Source organism: Lolium perenne, chromosome 5, assembly GCF_019359855.2.
Source record: "Lolium perenne isolate Kyuss_39 chromosome 5, Kyuss_2.0, whole genome shotgun sequence".
NCBI lineage: Eukaryota > Viridiplantae > Streptophyta > Magnoliopsida > Poales > Poaceae > Lolium > Lolium perenne.
Genome location: NC_067248.2, coordinates 136156084 through 136165225, shown reverse-complemented (window position 1 = coordinate 136165225; position 9142 = coordinate 136156084). Strand labels below are relative to the sequence as shown.

The window sequence follows — 9142 nt, the reverse complement described above, 5'->3', positions numbered from 1 at the left end:
GTGATTTATCCAAGACGGTTCACATTTCATGTACTAATTTACTAACTAAGACCCATTCCTCATCATCGTCATCAAATATCTTATCATCATACCCATTTCCCGTCTATAAGCATATCCAAGCAAACAACTCCTTTGTTGGTTTCTACAAGATAACATGTGGCTATCCTAACTGGATTTGCATAGCATAATTTTCCTACACAATAATAAAACTCTAGGAATTTTTGGATCAAAGTGTCACTTGCCTTGGTGAGATGAGGAGTTGGTACACTCTTCGCAGAAACACTCGTTGCAATCAGCATAATCACAATCTACAAATAAAATTTTCACTCCATAAACACATAACAACATATAGACAATCACAAATGGAATATGGATGCAATATGTGGCTTAAACTTGAACAACACACTTAACATGTTCTCTAGTTTTCAACTATATGCATGATGCCATGGCAAAATTTTAGTGTTGAATTTAATAATTAAAAACATTTCCTATCATTAGAAAAGACCTACAACACTAACCAAATACTACAAGGAAAATGTATAGGTCACATTTTTATTTTCAATGCTACTGTACAGAGGGTTCAATTCTCTGTTAATAGCAAAAGGAATTACTTCAAAATAATTTGTAGAACTATTTATATAGCCAAAATACTCTATTTGAGTTTCTGCAAAAACTGTGTAAAAATATGATGCAAAAGTGCAATATTATGTGTCTACTGTATTCTACACGTTTTTATGAATCCAAGGACACGAAGTTTGCTAAATTTGGATAAACGAAACTAAAGATATGATTTTTACAAGTTTCTATGTTTCTATGTCAAAAAAATTCGAAAATATAAACAGCTATGCCAAGTGGCATGTTCCTATTGGAGGATACCCCTTCGTTTAAGTGATCAGATTTTGGCCCTTGGATCTAGATCATGTGGTTCACTGGAAATAAGGAATAGATAAAATAAAAGAACAAGGCAGCTCACGTACGGGAACGCACAGCAGTATTGTCTGATGTCGCTGGCGTTGACGTTCCGGTGCTCCTTGGCGATGGCGGGGAAGACGGTGAAGCTCAGCTTGACAAGGGAAACTCGATAACAAAGTCGCGGCGTCGAGGTGCAGTAGTTCGTCGGAAATTGCTCGCCGGAAAAACCTCTCGCCTACGTGCTCACAGTCGAAGATGGCGCCGTCGCTGTGGTGCACCAAAAATTGCGAATCAAAATCTGAGAGATGCGGAATGAAGAAAGAAAGGGTTTGGCGAAAACTAGAGGTCAAAAGATGGACTGTGCTCATCGGAATCGACGATTTAGTGTGATGGTACAGCGGACTTGCGAGCGAAAATTCGAGCAGCCTGAGGCTCTCGGGATGTGCCGTTTGGGGGGAAATGAAGAGGAGGATGTGAAGCTTAAGAGCATGTCTAACAGGCCCCGTATAACCCGCCCACCCCGTAAAATTCCGGCGACATACGGGGCAGGTGCGGTTTGGGCCGTCTAGCAGACCCCGTATTCGGGCCGCCCCGTTTCGGCGGAATACGGGGCCCAGGAAATCGGCCCCTTCGCCCCGTACATATAGTGGGCGCAGGTGCGAGTGAGGGGTTAACCCCTCACTCGCAACCCTAGCTCCGCCGCGCGCCGCCGCCTCCTCCTCCTGCTCCGGCGAGCAATTAGCCGCTCCCCCGCGCCGCATTCCACCCCCCAAGCTAGGATGGACTCCCGCCGCCGCAGTAGGGCCTCGCCGGCGAGCGGATCGAAGCGATCCCGCTCGCCGGACACCGTAGAGGAAGCGTGGCGGCTGAAGTGCAAGCTTTCCGCCGCCGGGAGCCGTCGCGCGGCCTGCAAGTACGCCGGCGCGCTGTACGTGCCGGAGCCGCTCCGGGAGTACGCCGCGGGTGGGCGGTGGTACAAGCAGGACCCGCCGCTCAAGCCGATGAGCGGCGAAGCGTTCGAGAAATGGCGCGCGCAGTGGCAGCGCGACCGCTCGGCGTTGGCGGCATGGAGGGCCACCATCGGCAGCAGCAGCGGCGGAGGAAGCGGAGGCGGCGAGGAGGAAGAGGAGGCGGCGGAAGAGGAGGCGGCCTACCGCCGTGCGGTCGCCTTATCCGAGGCGGATGCCGCCGAGAAAGCTCGGGCGGAGGCAGAGGAGGAGGCGGCGGCCATCGCCGCCGTCCAGGAGTTCGAGGCGCGGCAGGCGCGGGAGGCACGGGAGGAGGCGGCGAGGATCGCCTTCATCCCCTACGTCATCCTTGACGACTAGGGGTAGGTTGATGCTCAGTTAGTTGTAGTATGATCCGTAGTATGATCAATATGTATGTATGATCCCTAGTATGATCAATGAAGATGAACTTTCCGGGGTTTTTATTTTTGAAAATACGGGGCGAAATACGGGGTCTGCTAGACGGAATGGCTCGAAATGGAGCAGTTTTTCGATACGGGGCGAAATAAGGGACTTATACGGGGCAGCGAAATACGGGGCCTGTTAGACATGCTCTAAGTAGGAAGAAACGGTGCGTCAAATGGTGGCTTAAATGGCCGGAAATCAATTGGAGAGTAAACGCACAGAAACTGAAAGACGCAGCGTCGTGCGACTCTTCCGGTTCGTATCCAGCTTTGAAGAAGATGATGATATGGCAGTGGGTCCCGCGTTAGAAATAAGAAGAAAAAGAAACGAGAAATAAGAAGAAAAAGAAACGTGCAGGAAACGCACTGCTGCGCTGCTACTCGTTGCTTGACATCGCGGCGTGCGCGCGTGCGGGCCTGGCCAGGCTAACTCTTTTTTTTGTTTTTTTTTTTTTGAGACCCCTCGATCTGTGTTACAGCTGTATCATCTGAACTTATGCACTAACTCAACACCACACTCACACCACACACACGCACACCACTAGTGCACAAGTTAGACTCTAGAACTATACACACAGCACACATAATTTGGGTGTCCCTAGGAGCTAGTAGTTGTGGCACATATGTGTGGAGGGGATTTTATTTGGGACCCAGAGTCCCGGTGAGACATCCCAAGAAATTCGGCCACAACGGGACTCGAACCTGGGATGGGTTGGATGGCCACTGCCAACACCAACCATCGAGCTATTGCTCGTTCTCTCTTTTTTTTTACTTCTTTTCTTTTCTTATTTAGTATTTGGAAAATAAATTGAAAACTGAATTTGGTCAAAAGTAAGTCAAAATAAATCATAAAAATCTAAATAAAATATCAGAGAATTCCTTATTCAATGAAGAATATTTTGGAATCACTTTTAGTTTGAAAACATTTTGATAAAATTCGAAATGGGTACATAGGCCTATATGGCTTTATTTGCGTTTCTTCAGGTTTAAGGTTTCTTTATAACTTTGAAATTCGTTCAAATTTCAAAGGTACCATGATGCTTATGAATGCAATGCATGATTTTGAAAACTCCATTTTTGGAAAATGGTTTTATGTAATACCAAATTTTTTTATTTCATTGTAAATTTTAAATCAAGACAACCAACCAAGCTTAAATTTTATTTTTATTTCACATTCCAAAATTTGGAAAATTTTGGGATGTGACAAACTACCACCCTTAAAAGGAATCTCGTCCTCGAGATCCGAGAAGACTAGAAAGAAAGGTTCAGGATACACTTGGGTGCTACCACCCTTGAAAGAAAATTAGCTAGATTGAATCTCCACGGTTTCCTTGGCCTCCTTAAAAATTCTTCTCTGGGCATTTTTTTGCAAAATGTCCATAGTTGCGACAATTGAAACACTGAACTTGTCTTCGATCTTTGTAAAGGTTGTTGTTACCGTTGTTGTTCATTCTTCCATTCCCATTGGGGGTTTGAGCATCTTTCTCCTTTTTAGTGCAATCTTTTGCATAATGACCCTTCGCATGACACATGAAGCATTCTACTTGGCTGATATCCTTCTTGGGTGGTTGATTTCGATGGTGTTGTTCATTAGGATTCCCATTACTATGCTTGTTGTGGTTGTTTCTTATATATCCCCAATTGTTGCATTTATAACCTCCATTGTTGTTGTGACCATGGCAGTGGTCATTATTTGTTTCATGCTTGTGAAATTCAGAACCTCCACTATCCTCATGGATTGCACGCATCTTTTGTGATGGATCGGAGTGATATAAGTTAAAGTTGTGCTTTCTCTTCCTGTTCTCAACTTGCTTCATTGTGTTCTCCAAGGTTATAGCTTTATCACACAGTGTCTGGTAGGTAGGCACATAAGCCACTGACAGTTGAACCATAAGTTCATCATTCAGTCCTTTAAGAAACTTTTCCTTCCTCTTGGCATCAGTGTTGATATCATCTGGCGCATAGCGTGCTAAATTGCTGAACTCTTCTATGTATTCAGACACACTGCGATGTTCTTGTTTGAGGTTTTGGAACTCAGTCCTCTTCAGATCCATCACTCCGGATGAAATGTGAGCAGTACGAAAGCCATCTTCAAAGATTGCCCAAGTCACATCAGCTATGGGATGAGTGATTTGGAAGTTCTCCCACCAACTAGCTGCAGGTCCTTCCAGCAGATGAGCAGCAAATCTAACCTTCTCAGCGTCAGAGCATCCTATTGTCACCAAGTCCTTGTTAACTGAACGAAGCCAATCATTCGCCACCATAGGTTCTGCTGCCCTTGAAAACTTCTCAGGTCGAAGCCTCAGAAATCTAGTTAGCATATCCACTTGGGGTGGATGCGGTGGTGGCGGGGGTGGTGGATTGTTGTTGTTGTTGTTGTTGTTGTCCTGCATGTTGTTGTTCAACTGGGTTATGGTTTGAGTCACCGCTTGCATCAGCTGAGCTTGTGCCTCCATCATTTTCTGAATGTAAGGTGGCACGTTGTTATCAGGATCACAGCGAGGCGGCATCTGTAGATTAGCATAGATGAGTAGGGAAATATCTTGAGAATAAGAATCTATAGCTTATAACTTCATTTCCAAAAGATTGATGTCAATTCTCATATGGTGAACTATTAACTCTTCAACTAGGTTTGAAAATAGATCTTTCCTTCTTAGTAGGCTGTGAATCCATATAGTTTGGTTGTTAAACTACTTTTTTGACACTGATTGGTCTTTCTTTAATAACAGGACCAAGTTGAGATGACCTCATAGATTCATTTCATCATGTTTTTTATGTCCTTAGCAGTCTTCCATCTCATGGTTGAAAATCACTTTGCAAACACTATTGGGTCTTTAACAAAGCTCTCATGGTTTGTCACACCTTTTCTATTGCAGGCATCTCTTCAAACGTGTACTGGGTTTTCATTCTCACCGTATTCCTACGTTTGGTAACACTTGCCTACTATTACAGAGGATACCAAACTATCTCCCTAAGGTTAAAGCTTATCAACGTCGTCTCTCTTATGGGTGTGTCTCTCAAGATTTACCATTCCTCATAACAAGAGCGAACAATATGAGTAGTCGTCATGGGGGCCAATCCATGTCGCACCCAATCATTACCTTGTTTTCAGTTTGGTATATCTCGTATTCTAACTCTTGGTCAACCTCACATGTTTGACAAAACTTCCATGCAAAAAAATTGAATCAATGTTTTAATTCCCATTATTGAACTGTTTGGAAAATTATTTCTATCGATCCTTAACTAGGGTTTTGTCCTATGTTTCTTTATCTTGATAGGAAACATCAGGGTTGGGTTTGCTAAGGTTGTCTTCATGAAGATTTGTCGACAAGACACTTGCTGGGTTAGGAATAGATGAGATTAGATAGATGAGATCTAAGGAATATTCCTACCCTGACCCAACAAATCAAGGCAATTCATCTTACAAACAAAGTCTAACAAGCATAAATCAACATAACACAAACACAACCAAACTAGTATGGTCATACCTCAATTTGGTAAGATCATTACTTTCTTACGATATCGTCGGTTCAATAAAAGAAAATTAATGGCGGTCCGGTCTATTTCTGTTTTGGATGTTTCAAGTTTCTATTCTACTCCATCAGTGTATCTTCGTGTGTTGTGCAGTATGCATCGAAGTCTTTATTCAAGTCGTTCGTTTCTCTTCCATTTAACCCTTCTTGTTGAGTCAAAAATATCACATGAAGCGTTAATCCCTCACTTCAGGTACAAGGTAACCCTCTCTACTTCCTTGATGGTTTTATAAGGTAGGTCATCTACGGCGAAAGGAAACCAATTTTGAAGATGGGGTAGATGAGAATACAAGAGGTTCAAAATCCAAACATCTTGTTAATTGAAATAGGATTAGAAATAAAAGTTCATCCTAGGTTCTTCCTATTTCTAATCCAAACCTAGGGTCACGAACCTATGGTCAACACAATGCTCTGATACCATCTGTAGAGACCTCACCCGGTAGGGTGCCGATCTCTGTGCGTATCTGTGCTAGTCCCTGGATCAATCGCTAGCACACACAGTACAAGATGTAATATCACGAAACAAAGGTCTTTATTACATCGTATGATCCAGAATTTACATAACGATTTACAAAATTGCATAGCACAAGGCTAGCTATCATCAGAGTTTTACAACGAACAAACTTAGACAGCATGGAGTCCTTCGTCTTCATGTGCCACAGGCGAGCACGTTGAGGATAGACTCATAACCCCTAACGTTTTCTTACACATCGTCTGGAAAACCTGCAACATGATACGTTGCAGCCACGAATGGTCAATACATTTGAATTGTATTGGCAAGGGGACACTAAAGCTGATAAATTCCCAATGAGTCAAGTGACAACTAAAGTGGTAACACTGCTCCTACAACAATGAACCAAGGATCATGTAAATAGGTAATTCAACCATGGGTCGCTAAAAGTGGTAACACCACTCCACCACCGGTGAACCATGCGTCATTCAAACAGGTAACACTGCTCCATCAACAGTGAACCATGGGTCATTTAAAGTGGGAACACCGCTCCAACAACGGTAAACCATGAATCACTTAAAGTGGTAACACCGCTCCATCAACGGTGAACCATGAGGCATTCAAATAGGTAACACTGCTCCATCAACAGTGAACCATGGGTCATTAAAAGTGGTAACACCGCTCCATCAACGGTGAACCATGAGTCATTCAAATAGGTAACACTGCTCCATCAACAGTGGACCATGGGTCTTTAAAAGTGGTAACACCGCTCCATCAACGGTGAACCATGAGTCATTCAAATAGGTAACACTGCTCCATCAACAGTGAACCATGAGTCTTTAAAAGTGGTAACACCGCTCCATCAACGGTGAACCATGAGTCATTCAAATAGGTAACACTGCTCCATCAACAGTGAACCATGAGTCATTAAAAGTGGTAACACCGCTCCATCAACGGTGAACCATGAGTCATTCAAATAGGTAACACTGCTCCATCAACAGTGAACCATGAGTCATTAAAAGTGGTAACACCGCTCCATCAACGGTGAACCATCTAGATCATTAAAGTTATAATGTTGGTCTATTTCCTTCAAAGTCGACACTTCGAGGACCAAAACCAACCGTGATTTATCCAAGACGGTTCACATTTCATGTACTAATTTACTAACTAAGACCCATTCCTCATCATCATCATCAAATATCTTATCATCATACCCATTTCCCGTCTATAAGCATATCCAAGCAAACAACTCCTTTGTTGGTTTCTACAAGATAACATGTGGCTATCCTAACTGGATTTGCATAGCATAATTTTCCTACACAATAATAAAACTCTAGGAATTTTTGGATCAAAGTGTCACTTGCCTTGGTGAGATGAGGAGTTGGTACACTCTTCGCAGAAACACTCGTTGCAATCAGCATAATCACAATCTACAAATAAAATTTTCACTCCATAAACACATAACAACATATAGACAATCACAAATGGAATATGGATGCAATATGTGGCTTAAACTTGAACAACACACTTAACATGTTCTCTAGTTTTCAACTATATGCATGATGCCATGGCAAAATTTTAGTGTTGAATTTAATAATTAAAAACATTTCCTATCATTAGAAAAGACCTACAACACTAACCAAATACTACAAGGAAAATGTATAGGTCACATTTTTATTTTCAATGCTACTGTACAGAGGGTTCAATTCTCTGTTAATAGCAAAAGGAATTACTTCAAAATAATTTGTAGAACTATTTATATAGCCAAAATACTCTATTTGAGTTTCTGCAAAAACTGTGTAAAAATATGATGCAAAAGTGCAATATTATGTGTCTACTGTATTCTACACGTTTTTATGAATCCAAGGACACGAAGTTTGCTAAATTTGGATAAACGAAACTAAAGATATGATTTTTACAAGTTTCTATGTTTCTATGTCAAAAAAATTCGAAAATATAAACAGCTATGCCAAGTGGCATGTTCCTATTGGAGGATACCCCTTCGTTTAAGTGATCAGATTTTGGCCCTTGAATCTAGATCATGTGGTTCACTGGAAATAAGGAATAGATAAAAAAAAAAGAACAAGGCAGCTCACGTACGGGAACGCACAGCAGTATTGTCTGATGTCGCCGGCGTTGACGTTCCGGTGCTCCTTGGCGATGGCGGGGAAGACGGTGAAGCTCAGCTTGACAAGGGAAACTCGATAACAAAGTCGCGGCGTCGAGGTGCAGTAGTTCGCCGGAAATTGCTCGCCGGAAAAACCTCTCGCCTACGTGCTCACAGTCGAAGATGGCGCCGTCGCTGTGGTGCACCAAAAATTGCGAATCAAAATCTGAGAGATACGGAATGAAGAAAGAAAGGGTTTGGCGAAAACTAGAGGTCAAAAGATGGACTGTGCTCACCGGAATCGACGATTTAGTGTGATGGTACAGCGGACTTGCGAGCGAAAATTCGAGCAGCCTGGGGGCTCTCGGGATGTGCCGTTTGGGGGAAATGAAGAGGAGGATGTGAAGCTTAAATAGAAAGAAACGGTGCGTCAAATGGTGGCTTAAATGGCCGGAAATCAATTGGAGAGTAAACGCACAGAAACTGAAAGACGCAGCGTCGTGCGACTCTTCCGGTTCGTATCCAGCTTTGAAGAAGATGATGATATGGCAGTGGGTCCCGCGTTAGAAATAAGAAGAAAAAGAAACGAGAAATAAGAAGAAAAAGAAACGTGCAGGAAACGCACTGCTGCGCTGCTACTCGTTGCTTGACATCGCGGCGTGCGCGCGTGCGGGCCTGGCCAGGCTAACTCGATTGAGTAGCTTGGCTGGTGCCCCGCTCTCTCTTTT

At 43.1% G+C, this 9142-nt stretch overlaps 1 long non-coding RNA gene across 1 annotated transcript; it reads right to left on the bottom strand.

Moving 5' to 3' along the window:
- Positions 1 to 7670: 7670 nt before the first annotated feature.
- On the bottom strand, positions 7671 to 8844 carry LOC139831297 (uncharacterized). Its single transcript, XR_011745995.1, has 3 exons — positions 8711 to 8844; positions 8408 to 8609; positions 7671 to 7737 (listed from the first exon to the last, which is right to left on the bottom strand). It is a non-coding gene; the product is annotated as an uncharacterized lncRNA (long non-coding RNA).
- Between the last annotated feature and the right edge of the window lie 298 nt (positions 8845 to 9142).